The sequence below is a fragment of the Protopterus annectens genome, chromosome 1.part2 (genome assembly GCF_019279795.1).
Source record: "Protopterus annectens isolate FY-2018-M chromosome 1.part2, PAN1.0, whole genome shotgun sequence".
Taxonomy (NCBI): domain Eukaryota; kingdom Metazoa; phylum Chordata; order Ceratodontiformes; family Protopteridae; genus Protopterus; species Protopterus annectens.
Genome location: NC_056727.1, coordinates 213,689,642 through 213,715,371, shown reverse-complemented (window position 1 = coordinate 213,715,371; position 25,730 = coordinate 213,689,642). Strand labels below are relative to the sequence as shown.

The window sequence follows — 25,730 nt, the reverse complement described above, 5'->3', positions numbered from 1 at the left end:
TTTGGGATTCTACCCAATAGTTAGGACTGCAGCAATGTGGAATGAAGAACATAGTACAGTTTTGTACCTACCATAAATGTAGATGTTCGAGGATCCACATTGCTGCAGTCCAATTTACCTCCCTCCTTCCCCTCTGTGTTTAGGGGTGGTTGTGTAGGTGAGGTTATTTTCTGGTACTTTTGTATATATTGTATATATTTTTGGTGCAGGTATGTTTGGTGTTTTTGGTTTTGGCCTTGTCTTTTTAGGGTCTTCTGACATCTGGGGCAAGAAAAGACTGAGGATATGACGTCGGTCATGCGCATTAGTACCCTGACGTACTGACGTCAGTCTAATGCGCCGTGACCGACGTCAGCCATATACTTTGGTATTCGGGCTGACTGGACAGCGGACTACCCCAATAGTTAGGACTGCAGCAATGTGGATCCTCGAACATCTACATTTATGGTAGGTACAAAACTGTACTTTGCAGTCCTGGTTACCCTCCCCTCCAGCCCCCTGTTTTTCTCTTACTATACCTCTTCTTTTCTTTTACTATGCTTAAAAGCCTTTTTGGTGTATTTGCTTTTGTTTGGAGGTATATGTTTTGTGTTTTTTAATTTTATATATATATATATATATATATATATATATATATATATATATATATATATATATAATTTTGCTCCCCATTTGGGGGGCACCTGACATCTGGGGCAAGAAAAACTGATGTAATGGCGTCTGCTACATGTTATCCACCCGCCATCCCCCTTTATTCTACAGCTTTTCTTTCCTTCACTATATTTATATATATATATATATATATATATATATATATATATATATATATATATATATATATACATACACATTTTTTTCCCATTTGGGAGGCACCTGACATCTGGGGCAAGAAAAATTAAAGAAAATGGCGTTGGCTACCTGTTTTATACCCCCTGACGACGTGACGTCATGGAAGAGGAGAAAGCAACCGACGCAGGACCCAAGACTTTGATATTCAGGCCGACTGAGGGCAACCTACCAGCAGATTACCCAAATGTAATGACTGCAACAGTGAATACACTCAAACATCTACATTTATGGTAAGTGTACACAACTGTACTTTTTGATGCCTTAGAAGCATCTTGCAGGGCTGCTGTCACTGGGTCTGTTCTTAGAAGGCATGCTTGGCTTAAGGAACAAATCTTGCCAGACCATATCAAAGTAAAATTAATAGATGCTCCATTAAACCAAGAACGTTTGGCACTAAAGCAGAAGTCGTCCTCAAAAAGATGGAGGAAAAAGCTAAATCTATGCAAACTGTTAAAGATTTCATACAGGTACAGCCACCTAGATTCAGTAGGCATTGGCCTTCTAAAAACTGGTCTTTCCCAGTCCCTCCCAGACCTTCTCAGTCCAAACCCAGGGGCAGCAGACCACCAAGACTACAGTCTCAGGGTATGCACAGATCTAAACAATGGAGTGCTCCCACCTCAAAATCAGGGAGTAGTAAGCCACCATCCTATGGAAAAAGTTCACAATGACTTGTCCACCCTTCCAAGCCTTGCCCAAGTACCTGCACCCTTAGGAGGAAAACTAGCCCTGCACGCAAAAAACTGGGAGTACATTACCCAGGACCGATGGGTTTTGAACATTGTATAGATTCTACTTCCACTCACTGCCAACCCCAAGTGGATGGCCAGACCTCCCCCCAAAACAGTGGGCAGAGGCCCAAAAGCAAGTACTTTCTTTTCTCAGTATCAAGGCTATTCAGCCTGTTCCAGCAGATCAAAGGGGACAAGGTTTTTACTCCAGACTCTTTCTGGTACCCAGAAAAGAAAACTCTTGGTGCCCTATCCTGGATCTGTGATTCTCAACACCTTCCTGGTAGTTCCAAGATTCAAAATGCTTACGCTTCAACAGCTGCTTCCTATGCTAGCCAAGGCTCCTGGCTAGCCACTCTAGACTTAAAAGAAGCTTATCTGCACATCCCAATAAGGGAATCTTGCCGGAAATATCTACGTTTCAGAGCAGGCTGTATGCACTACCAGTTCTCTGCACTTCCCTTTGTCTTCTCTACTGCGCCCAGGGTATTCACAAAATGCCTAGCTCCAGCCATTGTGTATTGCAGGCAGAGAAAAATTCAGATTTACCCATACTTGGACGATTGCCTGATTTCAGGCGGACAGTCAGGAATTGCTACTTCAGCACCTGACATTTGTAAAGAAACTTCTAACTTCACTGGGGTATACCATCAATGAAAATAAATCACATCTGGTACCCAGCCAAAAGATTGTATTCCTGGGAGCAAGCTTGAACACAACTTCCCAGATGGCATTCCTCACTCCAGAAAAACAGATTTATTTAACAAACTACTTCAATCTACTGGCCACTCAAACCCAGCTATCTGCAAGAAAAATACTGCAAGCCCTAGGGTTCGTGGCCTCTTACATTCTACTAATTCCATATGCAAGACTGTATATGAGGAAACTTCAATGGTACTTAAAGTCTCTGGTGTCAACATTCTCAGGACCTGAAAACAATGATTCCTATCATTCCTTGCCTAAGGACAGAGTTCCTTTGGTGGGCAGAGGCCTGCGAGCACAACAAGGGACTCCCTTTCACTCAACCCTCCCCCCCCAGCCTCCCAAACCCTAACAACAGACACATCAGTCTATGTATGGGGGGGCTCATGTGGCAGGAAAATGCATTCAAGGCAAATGGAGCCAAAAACAAATGCACCTGCATATCAATCAGAAAGAAAAGTTAGCTGTACAGAATGCACTGACAGCCTTCAAATACCTTATTCTTCCAGGGCAACTATTGATAAAGACAGACAACACCACAGTTATGTGGTACATAAACAAGCAGGGGGAAACCCATTCCTACCCACTCTGCAGGTTAGCCATGGCTCTGTGGAACACAGCCTTGAACAATCAAGTGCACCTTCAAGCTCAATTCCTGCCAGGCAAACTAAATTCACTGGCAGATGACTTAAGCAGAAATCTAATGGACCCACATGAGTGGAAACTGGAACCCAAATCATTCAAGCTTCTGATCCACAGGTGGGGGGCACCAGAGGTGGACCTCTTTGCTTCCCCGCAGAACTGTCAATTGAGCAAATATTGCACCAGAACTCCCCACAGCCAAGCATGGAAAGTGGATGCCCTGTCCTTTACATGGGAAAACCTCTCAATCTATGCCTTTTCCCCCTCTGCTCCTCCTCTCGAAGTTTATACTAAAGATCAAACAAGACAAGCCAAGGACAATTCTGATTGCACCAGACTGGCCAAGCCAGCACTGGTACCCACTTTTGCACAGTCTGACAGTAGTGCCACCGTGGCACTTGCCTCAGATCCCTTCCCTGCTGTCTCAGCAGGAGGGCCAGATTTTGCACCCTCAGCTGCAAACCCTGAACCTAGCAGCCTGGCTCATCCCCTGAACAGTTCACCAGCAACCCTCAGTAAACAGGTGTTGGATATCATCCTTGAGGCAAGGAGACCTAGTACTAGGAAATCCTATTCAGAAAAGTGGAAAAGATACTGTTCTTGGAGCCAGTCTCAGGGAATGGGACACAACCATGCCCACCTTGCCTCAAATACTAAATTACCTAACAGAACTGCTCCGCAAAGGCGTATCCTTCTCTTCAGTTAAGATTCATGCCTCGGCCATCTCAGCTCATTGCAATACTGAGCCCCACCCCTCTTCTCTCACCCTCTGGTCAAACAGTTCCTGAGAGGAGCCATAAATTTAAGCCCCCCCCCGAATGCTCCTTCTCCAGCCTGGAACCTTAACTTTGTACTGGAGAAGCTCACACTTCCTCCCTTTGAACCTGCTGCTACAGCAGAGTTAAAATTCCTCCCTTGGAAAACAGCCTTACTTCTAGCCATCACTTCAGCAAGAAGAGTGTCTGAATTGCAGGCCCTTATGGTTGTGGGACCCTTCATTGTCTTCCATATGGACAGGGTTTCCCTCAGGACTAACCCCTCATTTATGCCCACGGTGGTATCTAGTGTGGCTTTAAACCAATCCATTTATTTGCCAACCTTTTTACCTAATCCAAAGAATAAAGGGGAAAGGTTCTTCCCTGGACGTGCACAGGCAGCTTAGGTTCTACCTAGACAGGACTAAACCTTTCAGAAAATCCGACCAGCTGCTAGTCCACTTTGCTACGGGGGCAGAAGGCAAGGCCATTTCAAAGCAAACCATTTCTAAATGGATAGCACACTGCATCCATTTCTGCTACAAACACCATGGAAAACCTACCCCACAGGGGGGTCAGAACTCATTCCACTAGGGCTACTTTAACATCTACAGTATTTCTCAGGGAAGTCCTTACCAGGGACACCCTGGAAGCTGCAAACTGGAGTTCTGTGCACAACTTCGCCAAGCATTACCACTTGCCTATCTTTTCTAAATCCAGAGCTGGGTTTGTCACAGCAGTCTTAAAAGGCCTGCTAGCCAGCCCTAATGCTTATTGACTGCCTCCACCCTTCCTCACCTTTGGGAATCAACACAAGTGTGATGACTGCAACAATGAAACATGAAGAACATAGTACAGTTGTGTACACTTACCATAAATGTAGATATTTGAGTGTATTCACTGTTGCAGTCTTGGTTACTCTCCCTCCAGCCACCTGACTTCTCTATACTTTCTACTTATCCTTTTTTTTGGCCATATCTTATAACAGTGGCATTTACTTTTTACTGGGGGTGTTCCACATCATGCTGTAATTGCTTCCTATTTTGGGAGCTCCTGACATCTGGGGCAAGAAAAACTGATGTAATGGCATCGGCTGCATGTTTTATACCCCTGACGTCATGGAAGAAGCGACAGCATCCAACAAAGAAATCCCAAGACTCTGGTATTCGGGCCGATTGAGGGCTACTTGCAAGCAGATAACCCAAGTGTGATGACTGCAACAGTTAATGCACTCTAACATCTATATTTATGGTAAGTGTACACAACTGTACTTTCTACTGTCCATCCCCTGAACCATGAGTCCTGGAAGATGGACACATTTGGGAAGTGGGTCTATGCATCATCAACCTTCTGTATCATGTCCTTGAACTTTTTGGCACATTTGACAAGGCTCCAGAGGGATCTGGTGAAGGAGCTGTCAGATACCCTGGCAGGAACTATGGCTAAGGGTGTCCAGGAAAAAGTGGCCTCCCAACTAGCCACCCTGGAGTCTATTTCGAATTCGTCCATGAGACTCATTGCACATGCAGCCGAAGAGGTGACCAGGTCAACAGCTTCAGGTGTTACAATTTGGAGACGCACTTGGATGTTCCTGTGCAAGTTTGTGAAACCATTCAGGTCGTCCTTTGTCAATGTCCCATTTGATGAGTCCTCCTTGTTTGGTCCCAAAGTAAATGAAACTCTCTGTCCAGGTGAGAAAAGGATGGAAAGACTTTATCTGCTGTGGGCGTATGTTTTTCCACTCCTCAGCGATCCTACTCCGGGAATCAGAGGAGTGGTAGAATGTGGTTCAAGAAGTCTCAGAAGCCTTTCCAGGACACACGTGGCTTAGAGTCCTCTTGGGGCAGAGAAGAGAGTTAGAGTGGAAGATGCCTTCCCAGAGGCAGGGGTGGTCCACAGAATCAGGGTTCCAGGGACTCGTTCTCTGGTCAAACCTATCAGCACTCCTGAAGGGCAGCCCGATTTGCTTACCTCTGGAAGCAGTTGGGGGAAGATTTTCCTTGCACCCAAATGCCTGGCAGTCCATAACCACCGATGCCTGGGTGCTAAGGATAATTTCCAGAGGTTATGTAATTTCCTTCACCCTTTACGCCAGATCCCCAGCAAGACTCCTCAATGTTCCAAGCAGTCAGAGAGTTCAAACAGCAATAGAAATACAAAAGCTGCTATAAAAAAAGTCATCCAAGAAGTCCCACCAGACCAGCTAGGATCAGTTTTTTTTACTCAGGATTCTTTTTAGTGCCGAAGACAATGGGGGACTGGAGGCCAATTTTGGATCTCTGTGATCTGAACAAGTTCGTCCAACAAGTAAAATTCCGGATGTTCACTGTTCAGTCAATTCTCTTTCTTAGAGAAAGACGATTGGATGTGATATGTCGACTTTCAAGAAGATTATTACCACATAAAGGTGGACAAATGCTCCAAGAAAGTTTCTCTGCTTCCGAATGGGAGCTAGTCTGTTCCAATTCAGTGTGCTGCTCTTTGGTTTCACCACAGGCCCCAGGGTGTTCACCAAATGTATGGCAACAGTCACAGCACATCTGAGGTTGCATGGATTCCAAGTGATTCCTTACTTAAATGACTGGCTTCTCACCAGTCCCACAAGGCATCTACTTCTACAAACTATGGACTATATTCTGAATCTAGCCCTTCAGTTGGGTAAAACTGTCAATCCTACAAAATCTCAACTAACTCCTACACAGGACATGGAATTTATCAGAGCTTGCCTTAACACTGATTCTTGCATAGCATAGCTTCCGCTACACAGATTACAGAAAATGCAGTTGTAAATCCTTTGTCTTATTCATTCTGACAACTGCTGCTTATCTAATTCTGCAGGCATTGGGTTCCATGGCAGCAGCAATCACATTAGTTCCATTGGCAGGGTTCCACATGACTTCTTCAATGGTTACTTGCAAACCAATGGACTATTCTAACCCACCCCATGAACCATTTGGTTTTCATATCCAGTCGAGGCAAGAACGACCTATCCTGGTGGATGCACTTGGAGGAGATGCTTCTAGGCTGTCCCATTGTTCCCCCTTAGCCCAAGGCCATAGTGACCACGGATGCTTCCCAGATGAGGTGGGGGGGGGGGCATTATCTCAGGAAAACAGTCCAAGACACTTGGTCCCCCTCTGAGGCCAATTTTGCATATCAGTGTTCTAGAGTTAAGAGCAGTGCTTCTGGCGTTGCAAGCATTCCAGTCTGCATTTCCTCAAGGAATGATAGTTACACAGTTGGACATCATGTCGGTAGTCTGGTACATCAACAAACGGGGGGAACCAAATCCTATCCATTATGTCGAGAAGCCTTTGAGTGTGGCAATGGGCTGCATAACTTCCAACCGCTTTCTGATAGCAATGCATATATATCCCGAGGAGTTCAAACGTGATAGCTGACAAACTGAGCAGATGCATTCTCATGACTCACGAGTGGTCCTGAACTCCAGAGTAGCGAAGGAGATCTTTCTTCACTGGGGCCAGCCTTGGTGAGACTTGTTTGCTTCACCCCTAAACAACAAGTGCAGAAGCTATTTTGCCCTAATTCCCCCTCAGGGGAAGTCCCCCGGGGATGCTTTTCTCCATGATTGGTCCCTGGGTCTCCTTTATGCCTAACCCCCCCTTTCCTCTGATTCCTCTTTTTCTCAAAAGAACATTTTGGTTGAGAAGCAAAGTGATCCTCATTGCTCCCTACTGGCCTAGATAGATATGGTTTCCCTTCCTCTGGCCTCATCTCCTATACCACTCTTGGATTCTGGGCCCAGATGTTTTTCATTCCACATTGCTGCAGTCCTAACCATTGGGTAGTCCGCTGTCCAGTCGGCCCGAATACCAAAGTATATGGCTGACGTCGGTCAGGGCGCATTAGACTGACGTCAGTACGTCAGGGTACTAATGCGCATGACCGACGTCATATCCTCAGTCTTTTTTGCCGCATGGTCCGATGCAGAAGCAATTTTGCGAGTGCAGGTTGACGTTCTGAAAGTTTCTGAAGCCAGAGTTTCAGACCGAATCAAAGTTGGCTAAGTACCCCGTTGGGGAATATTTTGGTTTTTTCTTGCCTCAGTATTTAACCGGATGTCAGAAAAAGTGAATAACTGTATTTCTTGTGGGAAACAGATACTTCATAGGGATTACCATACTTTGTGTATACCTTGTTTAGGGCCTGAGCACGACGTTGTTGGATGCCGCTCTTGTGCTAGATTTAACAAACGCACTATTAAGAGAAGGTTAGACTGTGCCAGGTTAGTGTTTGGGAAGCGTTGTAATTATAAAATGCCGTTGGATGCTCCGGCGCTTCGCTAAAAACGCAAGGCCAAAACAGCAAAGCCTAGAGTGGAGGAACCGACAGTCCCAGACGCCGGTTCTTTAGAGGGCTCAGTGGAGCCGGAGGTTTTGCCAGGTGTTTCTTTGGAGTCTCAGGGAGAGACTTTACTGTTACAGGATGTTTCCTCTCAGGAAGTAGACCAGGCTGAGGGGCTTCTCAGGTGGCTGTTCTTCCCTCACTTCCTAAGGTGGTTAGGGCCTCCCTTCTGTTCCCAAGGCTTCCTTAAGGGCAGGCCAAGTTTTGCTTCAGTGGGGTTTCTCCTAGTGCTTCAGGGTCTTTGCCTATGAGACATATGCTTAAAATGGCAGAAGATTTGATTACTATGATAAGCGGTTCTATGCCCCCTCCTGATAAGAGGCCTAGGGTGGAACCTGAGCTTGAGAGTTTTGAGCAATGCTCGGAGGCTTCTGAGTCTTCGGCTGAAGACTTGCAGGAGTTCCCTACTTATTCTGATTCTGATGTGGATGATTCTACTCCTTCAGCTTCTCCTCCTGAGGATTTTTCATTTTCAGAGACTTTGCATTCCATGAGAGAGCATTTTAAATGGGAAGGCCAAGATTTCTCTGATTCCAGGAAAAGGCTTAGGGAGTTCTTGTTTTTACCCCAGCATAGGCCTTTAGCTATACCTCCTGTTTTGAATGTGGTGGAAGATGTTTTTGCAGAGGCTTCCTTGAATCCTGATTCTTTGCCTCCTGCCCCAGTTAAACCGGATAGGTATTATAGGGTGCCTGAAGCTCATAAGTATCTTTTAAGAGTCCTAGGGCAGACCCGAAACTGTCTCTCAGGGGCCTAAAGGTGTAAAGGCCTCAGTTGTTAAAAATCCTGTCCCTCCTGATAAAGAGGCAAGGGCTTTGGATAGATGGGGAAAGAAAGTGTATACTTCTTCCACTTTAGCCATGAGGGCGTTGAATTGTCAGTTTCACATGTTAAAATATCAGAATTATCTTCTTTCACAGTTGAAATCTAAGGTGGATGCTCTGGCGGAAGGTATTGACTGTAAAGAGTTGCAGGATTTAGTTCATGTGTCTGAACAGGTGGGTAAACATTCCTTGCAATGTGGTTTTGATGCTGTGCAGGCCTCCTCCAGGGTGGCTGCCACTGGTTCTGTTCTTCGTAGGCACGCCTGGATGAGAGATCAGAACTTAGCTGAGCAGGTTAAGACAAGGATTTTGGATGCTCCTTTGCAGTCTGATGTGTTGTTTGGTTCGCCTGTGGAAGCAGTTTTGAAGAAAATGGAGGACAAGGCTAAATCTATGCAAACTGTTAAAGATTTTTTACAGGTGCAGCCTCCGAAGTTTAGTAGAAATTGGCCTGCTAAGGGTTGGACTTTTCCTGCTTATGATTCCCAGTCTAGGGGTAGGTCTAGACGTGGTAGGGGCAGAGCTCAGGGTTCTTTTAGGCCTAGGACAGGGAGTTCCCCTGCTCAGAATTCTGGGGAGGGCAGGGGTCAGTCCTTTCGTAAGCAGACCCAATGACCTGCCTTTTCAGCTGCCAGTACCTTCTCGCCTGGCGGCACCTCTAGGAGGAAGACTGTCTCTTTTCAAAGAAAATTGGGATTTAATTACCCAAGACAAATGGGTTCTGGATATCATTCACCACGGTTACAGGTTTTATTTCCATACCTTGCCTCCTTTCAAAGGCATGCCAGACATTCCTCCTCTACAAAGACAAGAGGCTCACAAGCAAATTTCTCAGTTACTCCAAATAGGGGCCATTCAGCCGGTTCCTGTGCCAGAAAGGGGCCTAGGATTTTATTCCCGCCTGTTCCTAGTACCAAAGAAGGGGAACACGTGGAGACCAATTTTGGATTTATCTATCCTCAACACTTATCTGGACATTCCCAAGTTCAAAATGTTGACGTTACAACAGCTTTTACCTCTGCTGGGCAAGGATCACTGGATGGTAACTTTAGATCTCAAGGAAGCTTACCTTCATGTGCCTATAAGACTAAGTTGCAGAAAGTATCTGCGTTTCGAGCTGGAAATTCTCATTATCAGTTCTCTGCATTGCCCTTTGGCTTATCTACTGCCCAGAGTATTCACAAAGGTTCTGGCTCCAGTGATAGCTTACTTCAGGCTAAAAGGAATTCAAATCTATCCTTACTTGGACGATTGCCTGATTCTGGCTCAAGAAAAGGAAGACCTTCTACAGCATTTGGAATATGTCATAGCAGTGCTAAGATGCCTAGGGTATTCTGTGAACGAAATAAAGTCCAGTCTAGTACCCTCTCAAGACATGTGCTTTCTGGGTGTGAGACTGAATACAGCAGCCCAGATGGCCTTTTTAACCCCGGACAAACAAAAGAATCTTTCCAGTTACTTCCATCAACTATCTCTTCAGTCCGGCTGACTGCAAGGACAGTCCTTCAAGCCTTAGGGTTCATGGCATCTTGTATTCTGGTGCTTCCCAATGCCAAACTGCATATGAGGAAGCTACAATGGTATCTCAAAATGTATGGACACAGCACTGCCAGGATTTGGACACTGTCATTCAAATAATACCTTGCATTCAAAAGGAATTTTTGTGGTGGGCTCAGGAATGTCACCTAAACAAGGGACTCTCTGTGACCCGGCCAGAGGCGAGTCAAATTCTAACGACAGATGCCTCAGACATTGCTTGGGGAGCTCATCTAAATGGAAAGTGGATACAAGACAAGTGGCCTGCCAGACTACAGCATCTACATATCAACATGAAGGAGATGTTAGCAGTCCAGTTTGCATTAATGGCTTTCAAGGAGTTACTTCTTCCAGGGCAGGTGTTGATTCTAACAGACAACACAACTGTCATGTGGTACATCAACAAACAAGGGGAACACATTCTTACCCATTGTGCAGGCAAGCAATGATTTTATGGGAGACTGCTAAGCTTGCAACTAACTCTTCAGGCAAGGTTTCTGCCGAGCACAGAACTCCTTAGCAGATGTGTTAAGCAGACAAATCATGGATCCCCACGAGTGGAAACTGGATCTTCATGTATTTCAAAAGTTGACAGTGTCCTGGGGAACTCCAGACATAGATCTGTTCGCTTCTCCACTAAACCACCAGCTGCCAAAGTTTTGCACAAAGAGGTTTCATCACACAGCTTGGAAAGTGGATGCTCTTTCTTTCAGTTGGAAAAATCTTCATGTGTATGCGTTTCCACCTCTGCCTCTTCTTCCAAAGGTGCTTCTAAAGGTCAGACAAGACAAGCCAAGGATGATTTTAATAGCTCCAGATTGGCCTCGGCAGCACTGGTACCCATTACTGAGGAGTCTGGTAAAGAAGCCTCCATGGCCTTTACCCTTGATTCCACATCTGTTGTCTCAGAAGGACGGTCGTCTGCTCAATGTCAAGCTTCACTCTCTTCATCTAACAGCCTGGCATATTCTGTTTTGAAGGACAGCAGGTCTCAACTTCCACAACAAGTTTTAAATGTGATTATGGAAGCCAGAAGACCTAGTACAAGGAAAGTGTACGCAGAAAAATGGAAGAGATTTTTATTTTGGACTGCAGCAAAGAATTTGGAGATTTCAGAGCCTAATTTGAGTGTGGCTCTTCAATATCTCACTGAGTTATTGGACAAAGGTTTGTCTTTCTCTTCCATTAAGATTCATGCTGCAGCAATTTCAGCTCACTATGATTGTGACCCACCATTGTTTTCACATCCTTTGTTCAAGCAATTTCTTAGAGGGCAAAGAATATAAGACCCCCGTAGAGCTCCTTCTCCTGCTTGGGATCTCAATTTTGTGTTGGAGAAACTTACTCTACAACCTTTTGAGCCTGCAGCTACTGCTGAACTGAAATACTTGTCATGGAAGACTGCTTATTTGTTGGCCATTACTTCTGCAAGAAGGGTTTCTGAGTTACAGGCCCTTATGGCGGTTGAGCCTTTTTTGATCTTTCATAAGGATAGGGTACCATTACGTACTAAGTCTTCCTTTAAGCCTAAAGTGGTTACTAGTTTGGCTTTAAACCAAACTATTCATTTACCTACTTTTATGCAGATCCCCAAAATAAAGGGGAAAAGATTTTGCACACTTTAGATGTACACAGGCAATTGCGTTATTATTTGAGCAGGACTAAGGATTTTAGGCAGTCTCAGCAGTTGTTTGTTTCTTTTGCTTTGAGTTCTCAGGGCAAGCCTGTGTCAAAACAAACTATTTCTAGGTGGATTGGGTTTTGCATTGCATTTTGTTATTCCCATCATGGCAAGGAGATTCCAGCTGGGATTAGGCCTCATTCCACTAGGGCTACTGCCACTTCAACAGCTTTTTAAGGGGTGGCAACTAAGGATATTTTGGAGGCAGCTACTTGGAGTTCAGTGCATACTTTCTCTAAGCATTACCACCTTCCTCTCTACTCTAAGTCTAGGGCTGGTTTTGCCACAGCTATTTTGCAAGGCATGTTATCAGCTCCTGCTTCCTTATGATTTGCCAGCCTCCCTTACCTCTGCTTTGGGATTCTACCCAATGGTTAGGACTGCAGCAATGTGGAATGAAGAACATAGTACAGTTTTGTACCTACCATAAATGTAGATGTTCGAGGATCCACATTGCTGCAGTCCAATTTACCCTCCCTCCTTCCCCTCTGTGTTTAGGGGTGGTTGTGTAGGTGAGGTTATATTCTGCTAATTTTGTATATTTTGTATATATATATATATATATTTTGGTGCAGATATGTTGGGAGTTTTTGGTTTTTGGCCTTATCTCTTCAGGGTCTTCTGACATCTGGGGCAAGAAAAGACTGAGGATATGACGTCGGTCATGCGCATTAGTACCCTGACGTACTGACGTCAGTCTAATGCGCCCTGACCGACGTCAGCCATATACTTTGGTATTCGGGCCGACTGGACAGCGGACTCCCAATGGTTAGGACTGCAGCAATGTGGATCCTTGAACATCTACATTTATGGTAGGTACAAAACTGTACTTTCTGGATCTCTTGCAACCCCCCCCCCAGGGACTAGTGCATCTCAATCTTCAGACTCTCAAGCTGGCTGCTTGGTTACTCCAGCTCTGGTAGTCACTAGGCATAATGGCATTCCTTCCCCTGTTCACATTTTGTTGGCATCCCATAAACCATCTACTAGGAGTCTCTACCTTAGTAAATGGAAGAGATTTTCTATTTGGTTCCTCTGACAAAGGTCTAGAGTCATTTTCTGCACCAGTAGAGAAAACTGGAGTTTCTAACTGTCATCTTTATTAAAGGAGCTTTTACTCCTGCTATCAGGGTTATCTTAGCTGTTTCAAATTTCCATAATGGTGCCTGGGATCAACCCTTAATTTCTCAGACTTTATAAGGTATTTCTTAAGGGCACTATCCGCGTAAAGCCCCCGTTCAAAGATCCTCCCCTACCTTGGGATCTAACCCTTGTGTTGCAGTCGCTTACTGCATCTCAGTTTGAACCTGCAGTGACTTGTGGTTTAAAATTCCGCTCTTGGAAAACATTGTTCCTTATAGCGGTCACTTTGGTGAGGTGAGTCTCTGAATTACAGGCTTTATGCTCTAAAGCTTCATACTTGGTTTTCCACAAAGACAGAGTGTCACCAAGAATTAAACCAACTTTCCTTCCTAAAGTGATATCAGAGACCAATATTAACCAGTCTATAGATTTGCCTATATTCTTTCCAGATTTTTCAAATAAAGGCAAGTACTGCCTGCACCTTCTGGATGAACACAGGCAATTACAGAACTAAACAAACAAGATGATCAGACCAATTATTTATGTCCTTTGTCAGGGCAACTTTGGGCACGCCAGTATCCAAAGTGACCCTTTCCAAGTGGTTAAGGAATTGCATTTTTCTCATTTATGAGAAACATCCTATGCCAGTCCAGGCACATTCTACCAGAGCTATGGTGACATCAGGTGTTTTTCATTCCAAACTTCTATGTGAGAAATTTACGCAGCTGCAATGTGGACTAATCCACATACCTTTATTTATCGTTACAAATTGGATATGGTCTCCAAGGAGAGAGCATCCTTTGGTTCTATGGTTCTCAGGAATATTCTTCCTTGAGGCCACCCAGGATATAAGGTAGCTGGGGACTCTGTCCCACAAGTCAAGAATAGATGAAGATTGACAACATCAGATAAAGACGTTACATTTTAATGTTCCATCTGTGTTGTTGATAATCATCTATTCTTGTGTCCCTCCCACCTGCCCCCTCCTTTAGACTTCTGGTGGAGCAACATCTTGTCCTGGGTTCTTATTGTTAGGGATACCTTGGACAAGGCTTCCGTCATATTCCGTAGAACCCCCTTTTTCTGCATGATGGCAAACTCGATCTGAGGTAATGTAGAGAAATATATTGTGGGTAGATTAGCAGCTTGAGAGATTTTTGGCTGATGTGAGCTTTCCAATGGCTGGATCGGTTCCGGGGATCAGAACTGTAACCCACAAGTCAAGAATAGATGAAGACTGACAACACACATGGAAACATTGTGGTAGGACATGACTTCTTTTTCTTAACTGCATTATAAAACATTCCAGTCTGGTTTTCCAGAATGTATTTATTCAAATATCCAAAACTGACAGCGTGCCTTTCTGTAGTGATTTCTGCAAAGCACAAAAAAGCGGTATCAGGTCCCTAAAATAACATTTGCAGCTTTAACAATTACAAACAGATAGCATTGCTTGTTGCCCTGACTTTATTTACATTTTTCTACATGAAATAAACATATGTTACTAATAATGTACTATAGTGAAATAGAACTATATTACTAATAAATAAATTCTTGGAAGTCTGTAACTGAACTGATAATGTACTATAGTGAAATGGAAGGGCTGTAACTTCATTATTGAATCAAATGGAAGCCTCGGTGAGATTATTTATCCCTGTCATAGCCTCATATGAAACTTTAGTAATCTGACACTGTATTAATCACCGTTTTTTGCATTTCTGCACCTTTATAAAATTAATATTAACCGTTGAATTTTCTGTGTTTACTGTGTGACCTTCAGGTCATAATTTGCAAAAGAATTTTTTCAGTGTGCAAGTCCCTGCCCACTGCCTTATATGTAGCTGATGTCATTTCTCTTTGAGTACTACTGAATTCTGCAAGGATTTATCATTATTGTTTACAGTTTTCTTGGATAAATAGTAAGAACTTTTACTAATAATATTAAACTGATTTTTACTGTATTGTTTCATGGCATGCAGTACTGTCTGTAATTCAGCTTGCTGATCTGACATGTAATCTGATAACTCATTTACACAAGTCTGTACCTCTGGTGTGGTTGGTAAACTGCAAATTCTGCATGAAATATGTAAAACCATGAACGGTTTACATATACACATTTATTACCAGTGTTGAACTGATCTGACTCTGGAGCTTCATATACTTGTGTATAAAAGGCAAATAAGTAAAGTTTCTTCATGCAGTAAAATTACATTGCATTCTTTTTCTAACATGAGATTTGAACCTGTGGCTTTGACACATATTTATGCTGCATTCTTTTCTTGCATGTGATCTGAACTGTGTATTAAATTAACTGTGAATTAAAACAATGCTATCAGTTTTAAAATGTAACATTGACTTTAAATTCTTTGTTCTGTAAACTAGAAAACCATCATTTAATATCTGTAAATGCTCTTCTGTCTCTATCAAGATATTATTTATGTATTGCAGCACTTTACTACCATAATTCAAAGGTCTTAACAGTGTCTGTTAAATAAAACAATAACACACAAAGTTCGTTTGCCAGATCTGTAGCTGTAAACCCTTTTTTCTATGAATTAACTTGACTTGTCATTTCTGGTATACCATACACAACGTGTGCTTCAAGAATAGCAAATGTGTACTACTTTTAAATCTAGTACTAGCCTGAAACTGTTTCCTCTTTTCCTTACTGGCCATAAAAGTGAATTGAAATTTTCTTTCCAATCTGTCTTTGCTTTTCTGATAAATAAGATACTGTTTCTGAAAATATGGTAACTTGTCTGCAATCACTCCATCTGTGGCATCTAAACCAGATCTTTAACCCATCAATCTGAGTGTTCCTATCGTAATACAATTTTCAACTTTTGTACATAATTTGCACAATCTACTGCATACAAATTCTTGCAAGTGCCATCTGAGTGCACATCTCTACATTTTTATTTTTTTCCATAAAGTCTTGTCTTTGAAATCTAAAACAACATGCAAGTCTGACATGTCCATACCTAGTGTAGTACTGTTTACACAGAACTGCTCACTGCTGTAACCTTTGACCCTTCAAATCCTGACATGACTGAACTTTTGTCCTCTAGTAGAGGTCTGTTTGTAACCAAAATTGATGTGTCTGTATTAATCAGTACATTATTCCATAATTTCTTTTATTTAAACGATGAAATGTTGTCATTTCTCTTGACATTAAACAATGACAGATAAATAATTTGTTTGATGCTGGACTACCATACCCTTTATAGATAAGCTGAAAATCCTCTTTTTTTTTTATAGAACTAGCAGCAACACTGACTTGAGCTATGGTATGCCTTTCTTCTTTGTTTTGCCCTGGAACAGCTCTGGAACACTAGTAATACTGACTTGAGCTGTGGTATGAATTTCTTCTTTATTTTGCCCTGAAGTTTTTGTATCATTTATGCTAGTGTTTACTTTATCAAACAGATCGAAATCTGCACTCTGATCCCCCCTTTGCAATATTTGCACTGACTTTTGAAAGCAGTAAACTAGAACTTATTACATTCTGAACATCTGTATTTGAAATAACATGAACTTGAGACGATGCAAATGTGTTTTGTCAAGGTTTTATCAGTGTCTGCAATACTGCAATTTAATTCTGTGCTTTGAATTGCATGTACTTTAGCATTTACACTGATTTCTAAAGACTTGTAAACTAGAATTTGTTACAATTTGCATGCTTAATTCTGAAAACATGCTGATTTTATAAGTTGAAGTGTATGGATGTGTGTCCCGTTACCCTACTTATAACACTGTGCTTCTGTGTTTTAGCCCCTTTTGCGTCTAGAGAGATGTAACATTCCTGAACTAACACTGAAATTTATAAATGAGCATTTTTGGAGAACAGCTAGTGGGGGGTTTGGTTTTATTGGCATGGATGTATCCACAAAGACTTGAAAAGTAAAAAGTCCATGGACATTCAAAAGTCATATAGCTCTAACCCTTGATGCAGTTAAGGGAGTCATTTACACATATTCCATGAGCTTCTTTTACAGGAGGTTTAAGGTATCACACAGAGAAAACTCTAGCTTGGCTAGGTTTTTACTGGAGTTTTTACTAATAGACTGTATTGGCACATCTTCACAGGCTAATCTCCCATCATACTCCAGTAGAGCAAGGAACAGTGGTCTGTAATGATGTTAACACCTTGTGAATCTTTAATTTTATCCCTCCCCACACACACTCACACTCTTATGTCCTTCTGTTTCACTCACTGTCATACACCATAGCTCAGAACTTTCCATCTACAGTGTGTAACTCAACTCCTCATGATTTGGAACAGATTGGCAAAATGTGGAATGCTTGCTAACAATGTACCAAGACTTTATGCTAGGAACCTCATAGTATGGTTAAAATATGGTACTTAATTCAGTAAAAGAAGTTACAAGTATAAATGTGATTCATTGTTGTGTACCAGTGGATATTATTTAAAAAAAATTCAGCATGGAATTTGTGATGGATTGTTTCATTGTGGAACTGTGAAGAGCATGGACTTTCGTAAGACTCCAAATGAACACAAAAAGAAAAATCTGGCAAAGCTAGACTTTCCACTGTGTGATTCCTTACACCTCATGCATTAGAGGCAACATGGGATATATGCAAATTATCCTTTAAGTACGTCAGTTGTTTTAGCTAAATGGCAATTCTGAATGTCCATTACTTTTTCTTTTCAGTCTATTTATGAACAAATTCAGGCCAATAAAGCCAAACCCTTCATGGTTTAAGACTCCAAATGAAGGAAATTCATAATGAGGCACACTTTTTTAAAGCTGCATTTTCTGTTCTGCACTGAAATACATTGTATCTAGTATTTCTTAGTTTGTGTTAGGCATCTTGTGTGTGGTTCCTTAATACCTGTGCTCTGTACCAGTCATTTTACATTGAGAGTCGTATTCTGCATTCCTGTGGCAGGAGAGGATTGATTTCACCTATCTGAGCTGGGAATTGCTGGTGGAAAGCTCATTGTGTGCTTACCTCATTGTCCTTGGAGCAATGCGAGTGTAAAACTTGCTCTTTTTCTGATCATCTATAAGCTTCATGTTTGCACAAAGCCTCTCTTGGCACAGTGGCAGTTACTGGTGCCTGGTATATACGCAGTTGATGGTGGAAAGCTCATTGTGTGCTTACCTCATTGTCCGTGGAGCAATGCAAGTGTAAAACTTGCTCTTTTTCTGATAGTCTATAAGCTTCTTGTTTGCACAAAGCCTCTCTTGGCACAGTGGCAGTTACTGGTGCCTGGTATATACGCAATCACCAGAAGTTGAAATTTAAGCAAAATAAGTACAATCCTGGCACCATAAATAAATGGAGAAAGCAGTATTGATGTAAAAATCAAAGATATTTATTATGGAGATAAGCGCTTTCGCAACCTTTCCTGGTTGCTTCTTCAGACCAAAATAACAAACAACAAAATGGAGCATCCATATTTAAACAGTACACTTTCTAAAAACAGCCAATCAGTGATTGGCATGCAAGCAGAAATTAGCTTAAAGGTATATAAAAGTATAAAGTACAATGCATAAAAGCACATTTTTCACATATCAAAGAGCAACAAATTATCATAAAAACACAGTAGAAATATATGTGTATATGCATAAATAATAATAATCAATATTGGGTTAGTTTCTTCCTGAGTTTCCTGCCTTTAAGGACAGGCTTCAGAGATATATAGTCGTCCTGGTGGTCTATGTGCTGCTAGTGACATAATCCATCTCGGTTCTTTTTGTTCTGTGTTATTAGTTATGTCTCCAAACCTATATGTATCCATCACTGTGTCTATGACCAAAAAAATTAAATAATGACTATCACCCTTAAGCATCATATGCTTAGTTATGGCTCTATGTTCCTGCCTTTTCCTAAAACAGTAATAATGATCTCAAATCCTTTATCTAAGCCATCTGTTGGTCTTGCCAATGTAGAATACATCACAGCACATGCAGGAGGCCAGAAAATCACATTCTTGATCTCACAGTTCACTATTACTTTAAATTTATACAGTCTATGTGTTATAGGATGGACAAAGTTATTACTAGTTTCAATAAACTCACAAAAGGAACAAGTGTTGCATCTTCTTGTGCCTAAGTCAAGCATAGGTTTATCCACATGTTTATCTGTGTAACAAAGCATTTGTTTGAGAGATTTCTTGTTTTTATATATAAACTTGGGTTTATTTCTTACTTATCTCTCTTACCTGATTGTCAATGGTTAGAATATACCAATTGTGGTCCAATATATTTTGAATCAACTTAGTGTCAGTTGAATGTGTCATACAGAAACTTTAAATTAGATTTGTTATATTCTCTGCCAATAAAGACATTCTCCTTTCTACTGGATGGGCTTGAAAAGTAAGGTTTACCTGTCCTATTCATTTGGGTTACAGCTAGCTCAGAGGCTTTGACAACATCTTTCTGACTATAGCCTCTTTTTTGGAAATCATTTTGTAGCATATTCATACTACATTCAAAGTCCTGATCTCTCACATGCAGCCTAGAAGTACGTATGGCTTGATTATTTATAACATAACATTTTTAAAGGTGTGGGGTGGGTGCATACTTGTTCTATGTACATTGCTGTTCCTGTAGCAGTCCTTCCTGTGTTACTTAGTGTATATCTTATTAGTTATATCATCCTTCAGGACCCTAATATCCAAAAAATCAAATATGAGTTTGTGAGGTATTCATAGTAAATTTAAAAAAACTAGAACTATCGTTCAAGTATGCTAGGAACTTATGTAGTCTATTTTCACTTCCTCCCCAAAAAATAAACAGCTCATGTACAAAACGCCAAAAGAATAGAAAATCAGTCCTGAAAATGTTATCATTCAGAAGGAAGTTCTGTTCTGCTCCCACTGAGCTATAACCAAGTTCGCATAGCTGTTGGCTGTGGGGGGTGCCCATAGCTACACCTGACGCTTGCAGAAAGCATTTCTCATCGGATGTAAAGATGTTAAACTCTGAGTTCCAAGAGAAAATATATTGTCAATTCTATCTATAGTAAAAGTATCATCCTTAATAAGAAACTCTTTCAGAAATGCTATCCCTTCTGCATTAGGAATACTCATGAAAAGAGAGGTTACATCAAATGTGACAATTCATCACCATTACATCTATGTCCTTGTAAAGATAAATATAAGTCTGTAAGAAAATGTTTTGAGTCCCTTAGTATATATTCATAGTTAATTATAGACCGTTTTAATTTTTTTTCTACACAAATGGATGCCGGTTCAGTGATCCAGCCAGCCCTTGATACAATAGGCCTAACAGGGGGGAACAACTCATTTTTATGAATTTTTGGTAAGCCATTAAAAGTTGGAACCACAGGAGTCTCAACAAGATCTTTGGGTATAGCATTTTTAGGAAACGGTTATTAATTTGTTTATTGTAGCTTTCTATCATCAAGTTAACAGTTTCCTTATCTATATTTCTGTATGTCTCCATGTCATTCAACAGCTCGTGCATTGATGTGTAATAATACATTCTGTCCATAACAACAATAGAGTGCCCTTTGTCAGCAGGTTTTATAACAATTTCCCTGTCATTTTTAAGGCTATTAAGTGCCTGAGTCTCATTAAAGCCCATGTTATAAAACTGGTTGTCTCTGTTAAAGAAAAACCTATCATATAGTTCATTGTCACAAGCTTTCACAAAGACATCTATACATGCTGGCATTGCAGGTGTAAAACTACTCGTTTTATTAAAAAGGTTAAATGTAGTATTATTTTCACTTTCACTTGCACCATATAGCATTCTGAGCATTATATTCCTGGCAAACAGTCTTAATTCAGTTAGAGTATCTGCTAAATCAGCTCGAGCAGCTGGAATAAAGCTTAGTCCTTTGTTCAATACGCAAAGTTCGTTTTCATTAAGTTTCCTTTTTGAGGTGTTGTATACTAGGTCATTTGACACATCTTTTTCAGAGTTTGGACCTGCCCTTCTCCAAAAGACTGTTTTCTCTTGAATTTTCGCATTTCCACTCCCATATCTAAGTTCCTCTTCTGTCGAGCATTGAAGGGGAGGGGTAAAACTGGAAAAGAGCCATTCCAACTGGTAGACAATCTCAGGTTCCATAGAAGTGACTCCTTCATTCGTTGTTGGTGCTTTCCGTCTGACAACATTGTCAGAACTTAAAGTAGTATGCTTGTTCATACTATTCGTCATTTTCATGTGTATTATTCAATTCTAGTGATGATAATACATTAATCTGCGACAGGGAAGGTGCTGCAGGGGTTATAGGATCTGTAATGTTCTTTTGAACCCTGTTGTTAGCTCTATCTGTTCCCTCGGCCATGAAAAAACATTGCCTTTCTGGAAATCTGTTAAGTCTCTTCTCAGCTTTTTTTGTTTAGTTAGTAACAGCTTCCGTTCATATGAGACAATTTGATTTATATAGCTGCACAGCCACTGTGTCATCATGTGCATTTTTATACAACAGTTCTTGCATATTTTGTATCTTTTCACTTAGTTGTCTTTCTAAAGATGTAAAGAAGTCTACAATAAGCTGCATATACTTTATGCTAGTATCAATATTTAATTGTCATTTGGCAAGTAGTTCAGGATACAAGGACCCATATGAGGGCATATTCATGATACGTAAACCTCTAGGGACTACTTAACAACTGGCCTCCATATGTAGTGTCTGATATTGCAACCTCTTCAGGCTGTATAAGTCTTTCTCTAATGTTTGTAGCTGTTGTCTAACATCCATCTATTCTTGATTGGTATTCACCTCATATTCAAGTTGGTATGTAAAGTCACCATTCAGTAATGGATTAGAGTCCAAGGTCAACAACTGAGTAAAACGTTGATGGCAGTTCTTCCCATCCAGGCATTTAGGGAATAAATCCACATTGGCATTTCCAACTGCTCCTTCAGCAATGGCCCTACTGGATGAAACACAAAAGTCCAAATAATAAAGCAGAGAGAACCCAGCTAAAAAAGATGCAGGAAAAATTACAACAAAAAAAATCCAAGCAAAATAAGTAAAATCCTGGCACCATAAACTAGTGGAGAAAGCAGTATTGGTGTAAAAAATCAAAGATGTTTATTATGGCGGTAAGCGCTTTCGCAACCTTTCCTGGTTGCTTCTTCAGACCAAAATAACAAACAAAAAAATGGAGCATCCATATTTAAACAGTTCACTTTCTAAAAACAGCCAATCAATGATTTGGTATTCAAGCAAAAATTAGCTTAAAGGTATATAAAAGTATAAAGTACAATGCATAAAAACACATTTTTCACATATCAAAGAGCAACAAATGATCATAAAAACACACTAGAAATATATGTGTATATGCATAATAATCAGTCTCAGGTTAGTTTCTTATCTGCGGTGGTGCAGCGGTAGCGTTGTTGCCTCACAGCAAGAGGATGTTCATCGTGCATACAGCTGCAGTCATTACAGATGGGTTATCCTGCCATCAGGCGGGTCCTCGGTCGGCCGAATTCCAAAGTCTAGGTCCGGCGTCGGTTGTCATCGCTTCTTCCCTGACGTCAGTGCGGCAGGGGTATGAGAGAGGCAGCCGACGCCATTTTCTCCAGTCTTTCTTGCCGCACGGTGCCTGAAGCAGAAGCAGTTCGCAAGTGCCGGTCGGCCAGCTCCTGAGATTTACGAAAGTATTTCAGCCGAAGTCTTCTTTAAAGCTAAGTACCTCTTTGGGGAAACTTTTCTTGCCTCACACCGATGTCAGACAAAGTTAATAATTGCATTTCTTGTGGGAAGCAAATACCGCATAAGGATTTCCACTCTTTCTGTATACCTTGCTTAGGCCCAGACCATGACGTCTCGGCCTGCCGTTTTTGTGCTAGGTTCAACAAGCGCACTATTAAGCGCCGGGCGGAGTTCGCCCAACATTATTTTGGCAAAAAATTTAATTACATCATGTCGTCGGATTCTCCGACACTAGTTTTAGGCAAAAGACGCAAAGATAAGGACCGGCATCCGAGGTCCGCACCGAGTACTGAGACCACGCTTAGGCCGACTACCAGTTCTCCTGTTCTCAGCGAGGCGCCTACTGACTACCTGACTACCGATGAATCTATTTTACCGGTGACTTCAGTACCCGAGGTCGCAGAATCCTCAGTCTCCATTCCTACTACAGATACCGATGCCACTCTTGGCGGGGAAATTCAAAATTTAGTCAGGCATGCCATTTCTGAAGGCATCTTCAGGCCTTCCACCTTCTCTATTAAATCCTTCACCAAATCTAAAGCAGCCATGAAAACTAAAAAACAGGGTCCTCAGACCTCCTCCCAAGGCCCCATGCCTAAAAAACAGATGCTTAAAATGGCTGAGGATTTGATATCTCTCATCAGGGGTTCCCAACCCCCCTCTGACAAAAGACCCAGATTGAAGGAAGACTACCCTTCCTCAGACCAGGCTTCCATTACCTCAGAACATTCTGAGGACCAGGATTATGCCTGTTCTCCTTTCAAAGACTCTGATGCTGAGGAGTCTATTCCCTCGGTCTCCCCCCTGAGGACTACTTTTTTGGGGAAACCCTGCATACTTTGAGGGAACACTTTCACTGGGAAGGTCAAGATTACTCAGATTCCAAGAAAAGGCTCAGGGAATTTCTACTGCTCCCCCAGCATAGGCCCCTGGCTATCCCTCCTGTTTTAGATATTTTGGAGGATGTGTACGCAGAAGCCAACCTTAATCCAGATTCTTTACCTCCAGCCCCTGTTAAACCAGACCGGTATTACTGGGTCCCTGATTCTCACCAGTTCCTTTATAAAAGCCATACTGCTGACCCAGAAACTATTTCACAGGGTCCCAAGGGAATAAAGGCCTCTACTACTAAAAACCCTTTACCTTCAGAAAGAGATTCCAGAGCATTAGAAAGGTGGGGGGAAAAGGTGTATACATCTGCCACTTTAACCATGAAGGCATTAAACTGTCAAATCCATATGTTAAAGTACCAACAGTTTTTGTTATCCCAATTAAAAAGCAAAATGACACAAACAGAACAACCAGATTTGAAAGAGTTGCAGGATTTGTTGCATGGTGCAGAGCAAGTGGGTAAACGTATCTTGCAGTGTGGTTTTGATGCTTTAGAGGCCTCATGTAGAGCTGCTGTCATGGGGTCTGTTATACGTAGACATGCCTGGCTCAAAGAGCAAACCTTACCAGATCATGTCAAAGCAAAGTTATTAGATGCACCACTTCAAAAAGATGTATTGTTTGGTGTTAAAGCTGAGGAAAAGCGAAATCTATGCAAACAGTGAAAGATTTCCTGCAGGTACAACCTCCACGCTTCAGCAGAAACTGGCCTTCAAAAAATTGGTCCTTTCCAGCCACGGATAAACCTCAAAGGGGCAGATACAGACGCCCAAGGGGTAGAGGACAACCTCAAGGATCTTACAGAGCAAGACAGTGGCAAGCGCCAACCCCAAGAGGTGGAGAAGATAGATCACAGTCATTTAGAAAACAGACACAATGACTTCCCCCTATGCCTGCCAAGCAAAGCTTTGATGGCAGCACCTTTGGCGGAAAACTGGCATTATTTTCAAAAAAACTGGCATATTGTTACAAAAGACAAATGGATTCTGGACATTATAGACAGAGGCTACAGGTTCCACTTTCACACCCTACCAAAAATGAGAGGCATGCCAAACCTGCCACAAAATCAAAGGGCAGAGGCACAAAGACAAATTTCCGCTCTCATGGATATGAAAGCGATTCAAGAGGTACCTGCAAAAGAACAAGGCCAAGGTTTTTATTCCAGGCTATTCCTGGTACCAAGGAAAGACAAAGATTGGAGACCTATCTTAGACTATCCATCTTAAACACATATCTACAGGTGCCAAAATTCAAGATGCTCACATTACAGCAGCTTCTTCCCATGCTGGGCAAGGAGTCTTGGCTGGTAACATTGTACCTCAAGGAGGCATACCTGCATGTCCCTATCAGACAAGATTGCAGAAGATACCTCAGATTTCTTGCAGGTTCAACCCATTACCAATTCTCTGCATTGCCCTTTGGCTTATCTACTGCGCCCAGAGTGTTTACGAAATGCCTGGCATCAGTAATTGCCTTCTGCAGACTACAAGGAATTCAAATCTACCCATATCTGGACGACTGCCTGATCCAAGCGGACAGCAAGGACATTCTATTGCAGCATCTGGCTTTTGTAATAAAACTGTTAAACTTCCTGGGATACACGGTGAACAAAAAGAAATCAAAACTAATACCTTCTCAACAGATAATTTTCCTGGGGGCCAGCTTAAATACAACCACCCAGATGGCCTACCTCACCCCAGACAAACAAGGGCAACTGTCTCTATACTTCAGCAAAATGGCAACTCTCACCAGACTAACTGCAAGGAAAGTCCTGCAGGCTCTGGGATTCATGGCATCTTGCATGTGCAAAGCTGCATATGAGGAAACTACAATGGTACCTAAAAAACTTATGGTCTCAACACAGCCACAACTTGGAAACAATTATACCACTCATTCCATGCCTTCAAAAGGAATTTTTGAAGTGGGCTCAAGCATGCCAAAGGAACACAGGTCTACCTTTCTGTGTACCTCAGGCAACTCAAATCATCACAACGGACACTTCAGA

At 41.9% G+C, this 25,730-nt stretch overlaps 1 protein-coding gene across 1 annotated transcript in view; it reads left to right on the top strand.

Moving 5' to 3' along the window:
• Nucleotides 1–25,730, top strand: part of VPS54 (VPS54 subunit of GARP complex) — a 1,876,392-nt gene that overhangs the window by 123,331 nt on the left and 1,727,331 nt on the right. Inside the window, exon 2 of the mRNA XM_044055553.1 lies at nt 16,427–16,523. The gene's annotated coding sequence lies outside the window, so the exon portion shown is untranslated. The remainder of the gene's footprint in view (nt 1–16,426; nt 16,524–25,730) is intronic.